The sequence below is a fragment of the Petaurus breviceps genome, unplaced genomic scaffold (genome assembly GCF_028583685.1).
Source record: "Petaurus breviceps papuanus isolate PSGF00001 unplaced genomic scaffold, PetGlider_PUasm1.0 126, whole genome shotgun sequence".
Lineage (NCBI taxonomy): Eukaryota > Metazoa > Chordata > Mammalia > Diprotodontia > Petauridae > Petaurus > Petaurus breviceps.
The window spans coordinates 52,189,772-52,205,081 of NW_027185655.1; positions in this window are offsets into that span (position 1 = coordinate 52,189,772).

Below are 15,310 nucleotides of genomic sequence, written 5' to 3' on the forward strand. Positions count from 1 at the left end.
AATCACACAGCATCAAGGTGTGGGCATTCCTGAAAACCAAGCCTCCTGCCACAGGCTCCATGTGACCACATTCAGCCTATTATGGGGCAGAGTATATTTTCAAATCAAGGAAGGTTCTCAGAGTCTCTTAAGCCTATCAAAGGTCCTAGGGGCAGGGAAGATCTTTAAATTTGCATTTCCATTACACTTGTCTTCACTAAAATTTCTCCACAATAACATCATTGATGCATTACTGCAAAGTGGCAATATCTTGATGTTATGTTGATTATCTGATTGCATATTTATCCCAAGTTTCCTATGTACCATTATTGCTTTCACATACCAGTTAAAGATGTTGGACAGAGTACGCCTGTACAAGTATGAAGTATTAGATTTGAAGTCCAGATAGACGATGATGAAATAGAACTCCATGGTCCTAATAGCAAGGTAATGAAGCAACATTGGTGCAGTGAAGAACCTGGAAGCAGGTTTTGACCTAGTTTTGACATCCTACTTCTTATAGTTAAGAGCTGTATGACCCTGAACTTAGTCACTCAGCCTCTCTAAAATTTGGTTTTACTTTGTAAAGTTGAAGCATTGAACTAGATGGCCTTCGAGCTTCCTTCCAGCTCTGAATCTATTAATGTGGCCTATACAGTTACTGTGTTCATTGGTTTGGATGGATTATTTTCTTTAAAGTGAGGTACTTATTGTTTGTGTAAGTGTGAGAAGTATTAACAGTGTTTGTGGACTTTTAAAAGGCATAAATAAAACATAAAAACCCAAGCAAAATAGATAAGGTGATATGATTAGTGGTAGAGTACAATTACCCTTTGCGTCACTAATAATTTTGACCCTTCTGAGGTTCCAAAATTTGCATCCATATGGCATCATCAGATTCTTTTTTGTCTTGATCTATAATATCATCAGTGTTTAGAACTCCCAGTGTAGAAACTGCCCCTACTGATGTAGATCAGTGAGAGTTTAAGTCACTTAGCTATAATCTCATAGACAGTACATGTCCAAGGCAGAATTTGAACCCAAGTATTTCTGACTGCAAGATCAGCTCTTTAATCACTATAAAACACTGCTTCTTATCACTAAATTACTGCTAGTAAAAGCAGAGGTGCTGTTTTGCTTTTCCTGTCCAAGACAGAGACATTGATGGTCTACTTCAATAAGATCCCATAACCTGAGCAATAGATGGTGTTCATTCACTTTGTTGTTCCATGTTCTTTTAAAAGCGACCATGGATTTCCGAGAATAGTGCCACCCAATTGAGTTAGTAGCTGAACACAGTGAAAGATCACCCATCAAAGAGTGATCCCAGGGAATCCAGTAGATTTACCTTCCACAGAGCTGCAACACCCTGAGGAAATCCTGAGTGATCTGTTTGACTCAGCTTGGTAACTAAAGACCTGACTAGACCAGTCCAACAGAAGCTGAACCTGAGGAGGAGCCAGATCTAAGTGAGGTCTACTTGACCCAGCCAAAATAGTGGGTTGACACATGCAGCCAAGACACCACGGTGATCTTTCAGCCAGGGCAACAACCTTTGACTTCTATATAACTGACACAAGTCTCTTCTCTTTCATTCCCTCAAAGCTTCAGATCTGGCGTTTGTCTCCTCCAGGCGGGAGGTGGGAAGGATCAGTCCTCTCTGCTCTCTTCCTGGTCCAGAGCCAGTTTCCACAGTATGAATTCCTCAGCTCCATCTCGATCCCAATCCAGTGGTTTACACTTCCTAGAGTCCTTTTGGGAGTCTTATCTAGATGAGGAACAAGTCTAGTATTCTTTCTACTATTCTGTGACTATAATATTTTATAAATTATGTAAGTATGATGAGAATTCTGTGACATGGTGTGGAAACCCAGAAAAGAAAGTTCACGTTGGGCCTCCAGAGAAAGGCAGACCATTGAGGCTCTGCAGTTCAAGAATTCTGAGTTGTCAGGGCGGCCAGGTAGCACAGCAAGTAAGAGCACCGGCTCCAATGTTGAGAAGACCTGGAGATCGAATCCCGGGCTCAGACACTCAGCACCCACCCAGAAACACCTGGCCGTGTAACCTTGAGCAAGTTACTTAACCCCAATTGCTTAGGGGCAGCCAGGTGGCTCAGCGAGTAAGAGCACCAGCCCCAGTGTTGGGACGACCTGGATCAAATCCCGGGCTCAGACACTGTTGCAGCAAGCACCCCAGTGTCCCCAGGGTGCCTTCTCACACAGGTTCTTGGATCTGCTTTGTTAAAGGAAAGCAACTCAAAATGGGTTAACAAGCTTACTTTAATCAGTCAGACATATATCGTTTACCTTGTTCAGGAGAAAAGGTCAGCACCCTGAACCTCAAAGTATACAGGCATAATTATCAAGACAGAAACATCAAGTAGACAGATTTCCGAACTGTCCAACCATTACATCCATACCCAGTCAACATCTGGGTTTCCACATTCTGGGTTTTTCAAAGCCGGGGGACTCTCAACAACGGCTTCCCAGAATTCAGATCAAATCACAGAACACTTCTCAAAGTGAGTCCCAAAACAAAGCTATACATCAGGGCTTATATAGCCTTCTCCTGGCTCAGAGAATGTAACAACCTTATTGACCCACTGGCCAATCAAAAAGTATCTACTGAAAAACAAGCCTCCCTCCCCAGGCTTCTGGTGCACTTTAGCCTAGGGGCAGGGAAGATCTTTAAATTTGCATTTCCATTACAGACACTCAGCACCACACCCAGAAATAACTGGCCGTGTAACCTTGAGCAAGTTACTTAACCCCGATTGCTTAAAAAAAAAAAAAAGAATTCTGAGTTGCCCTGCCAACCACCCAAACCATATGTAGGCTTTGCTTCAATAGCATTGTACCTGATAGGATTTGTGATACCCCTTCTCCCATGTGAATTCCCTGTGCTTCTATAGTATTGCGTACCTCTTATATATCCAACTATATATTATAATTATGGTAAACTATTAAAAAATAGAATCCAGACCTTATCACTTGTGAAATGTACGACTCTAAACCCCCTATGTTTCAGGTTCCTCATCCATAAAATAAGGAAAATAATATTAATACTACCTACCTGGCAAGGTTGTAGTGAGGAAAATGTTTTATAAACTTTAAATCTCTTATCCTTATTGTTATGTTCAAGCAAGCCTAAGCATGAGCTAAGAAGAGTTAGTTTCCTCTCCCCTGTCTTCTGTACATGGTGTGAACTTTTCTCATGCTGAGTCCTTTTGTGGCTGTGATGCAGGTTCATAGTTTTGAAGATGCAGTAAATATCCCTGAACTGATCCCTCTAGAACAAGAGGGTTCATTCCCCCTGGGCTTTGCTTTCTAGAGACCTTACATGGAACAATGAAGAGAGGGTCGGAGAAAGGAGGGGTCCTGCTAAGAGAGGTGGCAGAGACACGAGAAAGAGACACCTATAGACAGAAGCACATGGACGGACCTAGACAAAGGCTGTATGTTCACATGGCCTCTACAGGTAGCCACATGCACCTTCGAGTGGCAGAAGGAAAAATGGAATCTTGAGGGGAAAGAGAGAGACAGAGACAGAGAAAGGCAGAGACAGAAAGACAGAAAGAGAAGCAGAGAGACAGAGACAGACATATGGAGACAGAGACAAAGAGAGACAGAAGTGGAAAGGGACGAAACTATAGTGAAATGTAGAAGAAGAGATAGGAGACACCTTGCCTCAATCAAACTTGGGAAGAAACCCACAGTCTTATACAATCTTTGTATCCTCAAAGAGGAAAGTAGTTCATCAGAGTAAGCAGGCCAGCAACCAAGAGTAGAGAACAACCTAACCTTTGTCCTAGACTCATATGAATTGTATTTGTATAGAGGGAAGGTGAGACCCACCAGAGGAGAGGGGTGCTCAATACCTTCTGGAAATAAAAGTTTTCCTAGTTTTGAGAATTTGGGTAGAAGTCCAATCTTCATTTTTTCTCAGGTTAAATAAAACCCATCTTATATCTGACAACTTATTTAATCTTAGTGTTTTCCAATAGGCTGATCCCCTTTAGAAAGCATGACTCTGACATCCCTACTTTTTTTTTAACTACCTGCCTTGTAGAACACTACCATCTAACTCATGTCCTCACCTAGTAATATCACCCTATGCTGAAATCAGATATAAAGCCTTCTGGGAAATGTAGTCCAGAGAATTTCTCAAAAAAACCACACCCCAAAACAAACAACTCGCAACAAAACAACCTTCACGTTTTCTTATCACCAGGCATTAAGAGAATTGAAGTCCTAGGTTCTCCCCTATACTCTCTCAGTCCATGTAATTCTTATTAGTCCCAAATTTCCAAAGGGAATCCACCATTAAAATAGAGCATTATAAATGGGCTGAATCAATGATACAAAAGAAGAAGCCCCATAAGAGAGCTAAGGATAGAGAGCTGGGCCTATCAAGGATTTGAGCTGTCCCTTGAAATGGGGGTGGATAAAGCCAGTCCTTTGAAAGGACTTTTTGTTAGATTTTGCTCTTGTGTTTCTGGCTTGGCTTTATTCTTTTTCTCACTCATCTTCTTACTGCTACCCCCCAGCTCTGAAAGCCTTTTAGCACCTTGTCACTAATCACACCTATAAATCGATTCTGAGTTTCTACTAGATTCCATTCACAACTTGAAAGCCTTGTTCTTCTGGGTATTTGAGTCTCTATTTCCTCAGTCACAAAATACTCCCTAAAACTTAAGGATTTTATTTTTCTTTTCCTTTTTATGACCAATTATACTGCTGACTTTTGGATCGTCATGTTATTTTCTCCTCCAGATTACCCAGCTACCATTTTGAGACCCACCCTTTTTCATGTTAAAAGTTGCTGCTTCCTTTCCTCAATTTCCTAGGTTTCTCATGTCCTTATAGTCCTAGGGACAACATCGTATCTTAAGTATTAAATAATACATTGAACCCTAAGGGATTGATTAGGGTATATATTGTTAATGAGGGCAGCTAAGTGGCACAGTGGATAGAATACCAGGCCTAGAGTCAGAAAGACTCATCTTCCTGGGTTAAAATGTGGGGCGGCTAGATGGTACAGTGAATAGAGCACAGGCCCAGGAGTCAGGAGGACCTGAGTTCAAATCCAGCCTCAGACACTTAACACAAAAAAATTAGCCATGTGACCTTGGACAAGTCACTTAACCCCAATTGCCCTACCTTCCCCCCTCCAAAAAAAAAAAAGAAAAATCTAAAAAAAAATCTGGCCTCACATACTTACTAGCTGTGTGACTCTGGGCAAGTCACTTAACCTTGTTTGCCTGTTTCCTCATCTGGAAAATAAGCTGGAGAAGGAAATGTCAAACCACTCCAGTATCTTGGCCAAGCAAACCCCAAAGAGGGTTACAAAGAGTTAGACACAACTGAAACAACTGAAAAATTGTTAAGGTTTCAGAACAGAGGTGACAAAAATCCCTGCCCAAACTACATTAAAAAGGTAATTGGGAAATATTTTGCAAAATAAAAAAAGATACAGTAAAATATACATAACAGTATATTTTAAAACTAAGTCAATACATGCCTGAAGGGATCGTTACATAAAAATTTGTAAGTCTCTGTTTCTATTTGAGTCAGACAAGCCAGTTTAGAGCCTGGATAGCCCTTAGCCATGGGACCCCAAAAAAAGAATAGGCTAAGTGCCCTTAGATCTACTTTTAGAGGGATCTTTTATAAACCAATATTAAGAAGTTCTTTCATTTTAATGTACTATTTATTTCACATGGGCTCTAATTTTATTAACCAAGGTATGTCCCTATAGATGTGGACATGTCTATTCTCATTAAATATTTGTATTTAGTAAAAGGGCCTTTTTATTTAGCTGCTTCATTGATAAAATGAATTTGCATTTACAGCCAGCTTGTTTAGGTCTTTTCCCTCTGCATCTTCAATAAGGATGGGGGGGGGGGACATCTTAGAGCACTTCCTCATACTCCCTGACACCTTTCTTGTATATCTTCCCCTTTCCTGTTGATGGTCTCTACTCAGATTGTTATTCTGTCTAAGAAGACTCTAAACAAGTCAAGCATTGAAAGATAGACTAAGCTGGATTACAAAAAATAACCAACAAAAAAAGACTGCTTTGTGTATTATTTATTGGTTATTTCTACTGGCTCATTTGCTAATTCCTAGTATTCAGTTAAGAGACTCCCTGTTGTGACTGAATCATGGAACTCTTGGAATTCATAAGAAATTCACCAAGCTTTCCAGATGTCCCTCTAAGATTTAAATGCTTACTGCTTCTTAATGGTTCAATTAAATATTATTCATATAAAGAGCTGTTTCAATGATCCCAAGCTGTTTCCTGCATCACAAAACCCATCATTTAAAAATACTGGTACTTTCCTAGGGAAGCTGCCCAGCTGCAAGTCAGAGCCCCGCCTACCAAAAAGAATGGAAACTCGGGATGGAAGGGCAGTGGAAGGTATGTAGGCGGCTGCATACTACTCATGTCAATGTGTGTGCAAGAAGGAAAGAAGAGAGCAGCATCAAAGACCTAGGATCAGGAGTTAGATCTAGAAGGAAACTTGGTAGGCAATGAATCCCTTGTTTTACAAATGAGGGAACTGAGGCAAAGAGAGGTTAAGCAATTTAGGATTGCACAACTATCTGAGGCAAGCTTTGAAATCAAGTCGTTTCTGACTCAAGGGACAGCTAGGTGGCACCATAGTGCATAGAGTACTGGGTCCCAAGTCAGGAAGACACATCTTCCTGAGTTCAAATCCAGACTCAGACACTTACTAGCTGTATGACCCTGGGCAAGTCACTTGGACCTGTTTGCCTCCATTTCCTCATCTGTAAAATGAGCTGGAGACGGAAATGGCAAACCACCTCCAGCATCTTTGCCAAGAAAAGCCCAAAAGGGGTCACAAAGAATTGGACACAACTGAAAACAACATGAACAAAATGGCTCATGAAACAGTTCTTCATTGGAGGCCTGGGTCAGAATCATGCTTCTGATAGCTCTCTTTTTCTTTCTGCTCCAGGGAGAACAAAAACAAAACAAGACAAAACAAAACGCTCCTTTGAAAAATCTATTTCTCATTTTGACTCTAGTCCACAAGCACCGCCTTTGCAACAGACGCACAATTTTAGTACCTGGGGAAAATGGCAGGCAACACGTCCACGAATCAACTTTGTAAACTGCCAATATACAAATGGTCCATATCAGTGATTTTTCCCAGTGTAAGAAATTCCCCATGAATAAATTTTTGAAGACTTTTAGACTGAAGAATGATTGCCAATCTTCATAAATAAGGGGATGTGACAATAATACAAATGAGAAAAATTCAGTTGAGATTTTCAGGGACCACTAAATTTGAAAATGTTTTATAACAGTTTCAATATAATTTTCTTCCTTTTTAATCAAATGTGTTTTATTTTACTGAACAAACATTATTCTGAGGAGTCAATAGGTTTCATCTTGTCTGCCACCAGATTTTCAGAGTCTGTGATATAAAATAGTTTTAAGAATCCAGTTTATTGTGACTTCTGGGATGTTAAAGGAATATTTAGGTTAAAATTTTGTTTCCCCTAAATTTCATTGCCTTGGAACAAAGTTATGTCTAGTTAAGGTTTTGCTTCTCTCTTCTTCCCTGTCACCATAGGGCTTTTCTTCCTTCTAATTCCTAAAAAATTCTAGACCATCTTTGCATCAGATCTCTCCCAAGCTCTCCTGTCTCTCATCAACAACTGCCTTTTGTATATTTCCATCTGGTTTTGCCTTTAACATTTCAAACTCTGGATGTCCTAAATGGATCTCATTGTATTTTCTTCTAAATATACCCCTTCTCTAATTATCCCTATTTCTGTCTAGGGACCACAAATTTTTCAGTCACCCAATTTTGTAACCTTAGAGTCATCTACAATTCCCTCACTATTGCCTGTTTTATCTAATCAGTTCCCATTCTACTTTATACCCATCTCCTTCCTAGACTCATAGGGACATCACCCTACTTCAGATCCTTACTACCTCTCGCCTATACAATTGCAATCATCTCTTAACTGCTGCCACTCTCCTCCTTTTCCAATTGATCATATATATATATGTATGTATGTATGTATATGTATATATATATATATGTAAAATTGATATCCCTAAAACAAGATCTGATGGTAGTACTCCCCTAATAAGGATCTCCAGTGGCCTCCTATTACTATAAAACAAAATACAAATGCCCTAATCTGGTCCTTATAATCTGACTCCCATGCACCTACGTAGAATGATTTCAATCTAACCAATGATCCAAATTCAGGTTTTTTGGTTTTTGTTTTACAGGCTATCTTTGAAATCTTTCAATTAAATTTTCTCAAAAAACAAAAATCTATTTTCTCTCCCTCCCATCCTTCCTTTATCTAAATAAAAAAAAATCCTTGTAGCAAATATGTATAGCCAAGAAAAAAATATTCCCAGATTTACTATGTTCAAAAAATATATGTCATATTTCATTTGTCAATGAATGGGAGCCATGGTGAATTGGGTTTAAGGCATGGTCTTTAAGAAAGAAATCAAGCCCATAAACCCCAAGATATCTTGCTAGATTTCAGTCATCAAAATTTACACTCCCTATGTGGACAGAGGGAGAAAAGGGGGGGGGCAGAGGGGAGGGGAAGGGAGCTAAGGGAAAGGAAAGGAAGAAGGAGGAAGGAAGAAAAGAAGGAAGGAGAGAAGAAAGGGAAGGAGGGAGGGAAGGAAGGAAATAAAGAGCTGCTTTGCCCAACTAGAACTGTCCAGTTGGGTACCCATGGGGCAGCTTGGACTACTCACAGGCTATCTGTTCTTCATTCTTGAAGACGAGTATGACATCAGGAAGGTAATGTCATGACTTGCAAGAGAATTAGATTTAAGTGAGGCAGGGCTGTGCAAGGTCACCAGTCTCACTTTCTCCTCCAGAGTCGTCTGGGACCAGTGGCAAGTATTGATCAGGATGACTGGAGATGGTCCCCCATTTTTCTTTACAATGTTGTTGTATAGATTGATTGTGTTTTGCTATTTTGAATAAAATTTAAAAATACAATAGAACATAGATAACCTTACATTTTAATACTGTCAATATAGTTATTTAATTAATTTATTTGTTTTCTCTAACTGTTAAAAAAACACTCCTAGACCTAGGAGGTATTACACCCATTCCCTCTTCACTCCTGAAGAGGTCTAGGGATCATTGCATCTTTACTAGAGCTCAGGAGAGAAGAGAACCCCTATTAGTTGTGGTCCCACCCATGCATATCAAGCAGTTTCAGTCCCCAAAGAACTATGGTCAAATCATTTCATTCTGCATCAGTTCATAGAAATCTTCCTGGTATTTTCCAAACCATCTCCTTCATCATTTCTTATAGCACAAAAGTATTCCAATACATTAACATAGCATAATTTATTTTTGCCATTCTTCAATTGATGGGCAGCATTTAAGTTTCCAGATTAAAAGGTAATTGGAAAATAATGAACAAAATTAAAAAAAATACAATCGAACATAGATAACATTATATTTTAATACTAAGTCAAAATACAGTTCAGGGATCCTTATGTAAAAATTAGTCTGAGTCAACCACTAAATCTTGGGTGGTATATGATTGCAAGATAAATAGCTTGCAATTATTGTTGGGGCAGCTAGGTGGTATGGTGAAGAGCACACCAGTCCTGGAATTAGGAAAATTTCTCTTCCTGAGTTCAAATTCAGCCTCAGACATTTACTAGTTGTGAGACCCTGGATAAGTCACTTACCCTATTTGCCTCAGTTTATCATGTGTAAAATGGGGACACACTGGAGAAGAAAATGGCAAACCCCTCCAGTATTTTTTGCAAGAAAATTCCATGGACAGTTGACAATGTCCATGGGGGCAGGTAGAGTTGGACACAACAAAATGACTGAACAACAACAAATTATTGCCAGGTGCTCTTAAGTCATCAATGACCTGTGAGAATGTCAGCTGTGGGAACTCCAGCTAACAGTCTCAGAGAGTTACCTTAAAGCTTAGGAAGATTAAGGGACTTGCCCATGGTCACATAGTAAGTGTTTGAGGCTAGATGTGAACTCAGGTCTTTTTGACTCTGGGATCTAGCCATTGGACCACAACTCAACTTAGTTCAACAAATGGTTATTATGCAGATTTTCCTCATGCCAAATTCAATACTCTACACACTGACTAAGGGAGAGCTTATTTAGGGGGAAGCTTGCTTAGTCAGAGGCTTCCTTGCAGGAAGGCTTTCACACCTTTTGGTACTGAGCCAATTAGGCACTGAGTCACGTGGGTTGTGATGCCCTCTGGTTCTGAGCCTATTATTCAAAAGTATATATTCTGAAGTGAGATTTTGCTCACTTCATAGGCTCACTCATGGGAAGAATGTTTGCCTAAGGTCTTTGTGATTTGGCCAGAGGAGATTTTGTTGTTAAGGGTCCCCCCCACCTTCTCTTTCTGAACCCAGATGTTGGTGCTCCCTGGTCTGGTGATTATGTATCCATTACTTTTTTTAGACAGTTGGAACCCTGTCTATTGGATTTTTTCTTGGATACTCACTTCTTTCTACTTATCTGTCTGCATTGTTTAATTAAAGTAAGATTGTTGACCCCTTTGAAGCTGTCTTTCCTTTAGAAAAGCAGATTAAAGAACCTGTGCTGGCAGCCCTTCTGTGTGCTGGTGTTATTGATCTTACACCTCCACAGCAGCTGCAAGGATCATTAATGATATACTGCCACAGGCAGCCCCAGGAGTTTGTTAATCCAAAAGCACCCAACTGCTGAGTGAGCATAAAGGATCACAGGAAGCAGGCAGGGTAGTTTTGTTATATTACCTTTCTCCATTCTAGCATGGAGTGAGAGTTAGAACTTGGGATTGAAGGCTATAGCTTAGCATACCCTACTTGGCGGCTACTTTTTAGAAAGTTCAATCAAGTTATTGTTATAAGTAATTATTATAAGGTCTTAGGAAGGAGGCATATGTTGAGTGTTGTACCCTCCTCCCTGCAGAAGAAAATGAAAACTCCTTCAGTGTTCACAAGTATGTGAATAAAAATAATAATAACTGACTTTGCAAATATTATGTCATTTAATCCACACAAGGAGTCTGTGAGGTAAGTGCCGTAGGTTGTAGATGTCAAATGTGAGACCCAGGGCTACATTCTTCCCACAGTACTCCTGAGCACAGCCAAACCAGAATGAAATGCAATTGGGAAATATTTAACAAAATAAGTTAAAAATTCAATAAAACAAATAATACTAAAATTTAAAATGAAGTCAATGTGCAATTTATAGGGATCCTTATATATACATATGCCCTGTTTCTGTTTGCAAGTAATAGAATGCAGACCTTCTTAGTTCCAAGCCTAGCAGCCTATCCATGAAACCAATCAAGTGTTCATATTTTTAAAACATATCGGTGTGTGCATAGACATGTTTTTAAGATGGACAACTAGATGACTCAGTGGATAGAGCACTGCATCTGGAGTCAGGAAAACCTAAGTTCAAATCCTGGCTCAGACGCATTACTACTACTACTACTAGCATTCATATAGCGCCTATTATGTGCCAAGGAACTTTACACATATTACCTTTTTTGGTCTTCATAACAACTCTAGCAGGTAGATGATATTATTATCCCCATTTTTCAGTTTCATAAACTGAGGTTAAATAACCTGCTGGGGGTGACACAGCTAGTAATAGTGTGGGGCCAGATTTGAACTTGGGTGCTCATGATCCAAGCCCTCTATCCACTCTGCCACCTAGTTTGGCCAGCTGGGTGACCCTGAGTGAGCCATTCAACCTGTCTTTGCCTCAGTTCTCTCATTTATGGAATGAGGCTGATAATAGTACCTACTTCCCAGGGCTGTGAAGATAATATTTCTTTTTTTATTTTTTCAAATGCTTTATTAACTTCTTATTTATATCATTTATTTCTGCCAGATTTTGAATTACAAATTTTCTTCCCATTTTTCCCCGACCCACCAACCCAAAATAGCAATCCCACTGGATATCCCCTCCTTCAATATGCTTTCTCCCATATTTTCTCCCTTTTGACTTTTCCAGTGGATCTCTGTGCCCCAGTGCCTGTATATCTTGCTTCCCAATTACATGTAAAATACTATTAATAATAGTATATATATATTTGAATATTTGATTTTAAAACTTTGGATTCCAGATTCATTCCCTTCCTCCCTTGTCACCCACCCTTACTGGGAAGATAAGCAGTTCAGTATAGGTTGTACATGTGTGGCCAATGCAAAACAATAACATAGTAGATATATTGTAAAAGACTGACAATATTTCCCTCCCTCCTATCCCACCTCCCACTTGTTCTATTCTCTACTTTGATCCCATCCCTTTTCAAAAGTGGGTGCTTCCAACTTCCTTCCCCCCCCAGCCTGCCCTCCCTTCCATTATCCCCCCTCTCATACCCTTTCCCCCGCCTACTCTCCTGTAGGGTGAGATACACTATTTAGTGTGTATGTCATTCCCTCCCTAAGCCAAATTCACTCAGAATAAGGTTGAACCATTCCGTTTTGCCTTCCTGTTCTTCCCCTCCACTGTAACCATTTTCCCTTACCTCCTCTATATGAGATAGTTTATACCATTCTGTCTCTCCCCATCTCCTCTCATTATATTACTCTCTCACATCTTAATTTCACCTTTTAAGTATCATCCCTTCCTGTTAAATTGGTCCTGTTCCCTCTATGTATACCTGTAAACATATATACACACATTCACATATGTATTCATATGCCCATATACCCTCATATATAGACATATATATGTTTCTATTCCCTTCAACTACTGAGAAAAGTTTCATAAGTTACAATTACTATTTTTCCATGTAGGAATGTTAATAGTTCAACTTTGATAAGTTCCTTATGATTTCTTTTCCCTGTTTACTTTCTCATGCTTCCCTTGCTTCTTGTATCTGAATGTCAAATTTTGTATTCAACTTTGGTTTTTTCATCAAGAATGCTTGAAAGTCCTTTATTCCACTGAATGACCATATTTCCTCCTGGAACACAATACTCAGTTTTGCTGGGTAGGTGAGTCTTGGTTTTAATCCCAGCTCCTTTGACCTCCGGAATATGATATTCCAAGCCCTTTGATCCCTCAGTGCAGAAGGTGCCAGATCCTGGGTTATCCTGATTGTGTTTCCACAATATTCAAATTGTTTCTTCCTGGCTGCTTGTAATATTCTCTCCTTAATCTGGGAATTCTGGAACCTGGCTATAATATTCCTAGGAGTTTTCTTTTTGGGATCTTTTTCAGGAGGTGATCGGTGGATTTTTTTCAACCTCTATTTTGCCCTCTGGTTCTAAACCATCAGGGCAGTTTTCTTTGAGAACTTCCTGGAGGGTGATTTCTAGGTTCTTACTTTGATCATGGCTTTCAGGTAGTCCAATAATTTTTAAATTCTCTCTCCTGGATCTATTTTCCAAGTCAGTGGTTTTTCCTGTGAGATATTTCACATTGCCTTCTATTCTTTCATTTGTTTGGATCTGTTTAACAGCATCTTTATTTCTCATAGTCATTAGCTTCCATTTGCTCCACTCTAATTCTGAAGCAATGATTCTCCTCATTGAGCTTTTGTGATTCTTTTTCCATCTGGCAAATTTGGCTTTTTAAGGTATTCTTCTCCTCACTGCCTTTTTGAGCCTCTTTTGCCATTTGAGTCAGTCTATTTTTTAAGGTATTATTTTCCTCAGTCAGGCTGTTGACTCTCATTTCATAATTTTCTTGCATTGTTCTCATTTTTCTTCCCAATTTTTCCTCCACTTCTCTTATCTGCTTCTTAAGGTCCTCTATGGCCTGTAACCAGCTTGTATCTTCCTTTGAAGCTTTTGGTGCAGGAGTTCTGACTTCACTGTCTTCCTCCTGTTCCATGCTTTGCTTCTTTTTGTCCCCAAAATAGGAGTGTAATGTTGGAATCTTCTGTCTGCTTTGTTTCCTTTGCCTGGTCATATCGCCCCTCAGTCACTTGACCCCTGGGCTTTTTGCCACAGTAAGACTCTGCCACCAGACAGGGGAGCTTTCATCCCAAACACTGGGGTTTTCTCAGCTGCCAGAGGTATTAGATGGGTGCCCTCTCTGAGGTCTCCACATGCTCTGGCAAGCTGGACACGTACCCCAGGACCTCTACCCTAGACTGCAATCCAGATCCAGGAAGGTTAAAGCAAGAGCAATTGCCCCTCAGACTGATGCTTGGTCCCCCTACACTCTGCAGGCCAGGAGCTGAAGCTTCCATGTGGAGCTGGCTGGATGTGCTGGTGTCTCAGTGGCTTCTTGCCCCCAGGGGCAAAAGCCATGCACTCCCACTTACTGGGTCCCAAAGTCCAGACTGCACTGACCTCTCACTTTGTCCTTCACATATTTGTGTTGATAAATCTGGAAATGGCCACAGCTGCTGCTGACCTGGAGTCCATCTGGCCATTGGCTAGTCAGGTCCGCCCTGGGACTAAAGCCTTGGCGTGGGGCTGGGCTAGGCTCCCAGAGCATTGCGCTGGCTGATTCCTGCTGGCCTACCGGGGTGTCCTCAGCAGGAGGTTAGCTTCTCTGTGTCATTTTGTGAGTTCTGCATCTCCAAAGTTTGTTCAGAGTCCCCTTTTTACATGGATTGGGGAAGGTGGAAGCCAGAGCAGCAAGGAGGTTGAGATAATATTTCTAAAGCACTCTGCTAGCCTATTATTAAAAACAATAGCCAACATTGAAATGCTCTCCATTATTATTATCATAGTATTAATATGACTTTTTTTTGCTTTTTGGAGGGCAATTGGGGTTTAGTGACTTGCCCAAGGTCACACAGATAGTTTGTGTATGTGTGTGTGTGTGTGTTTGTGTGTTAAGTGTCTGAGGCTGGATCTGAACCCAGATCCTTCTAACTTCAGGGCCAGTGCTCTATTCACTGCACCACCTAGCCTCCCCAATAAAAGACTTTAAGTTAGGCAAAGCACTTACAAATATTATCTCACTTCATCCTCACAACATGCTGTTAACATTCGGTTTCACAGGTGATAAAATTAGAGGCAAGAAAGGTGAAATGACTTGCCCAGGGTCACACAGCCAGTCAGAGGTCACATCTGAGCCCTGGTCTTTCTGGACTAGAGTTCCATTGTGCCAATTTAAAAAGGTAGCAAGAAAAATCTTTAAGTGATTCCTTTCCCCTCCATACCTGATCTCTTAAGATTACATGGTAGAAATTATTTCATGGGCAAGGGAGCAGAGGAAGTAACTCAGGATTAGTTCTAAAAGGGGCCTCACCTCCAATGGCATCCATTCCATCTGATGTGTGTGTGTGTGTGTATGTGTGTGTGTGTGTGGGGAGAGAGAGAGAGAGAGAGAGAGAGAGAGAGAGAGAGAGAGAGAGAG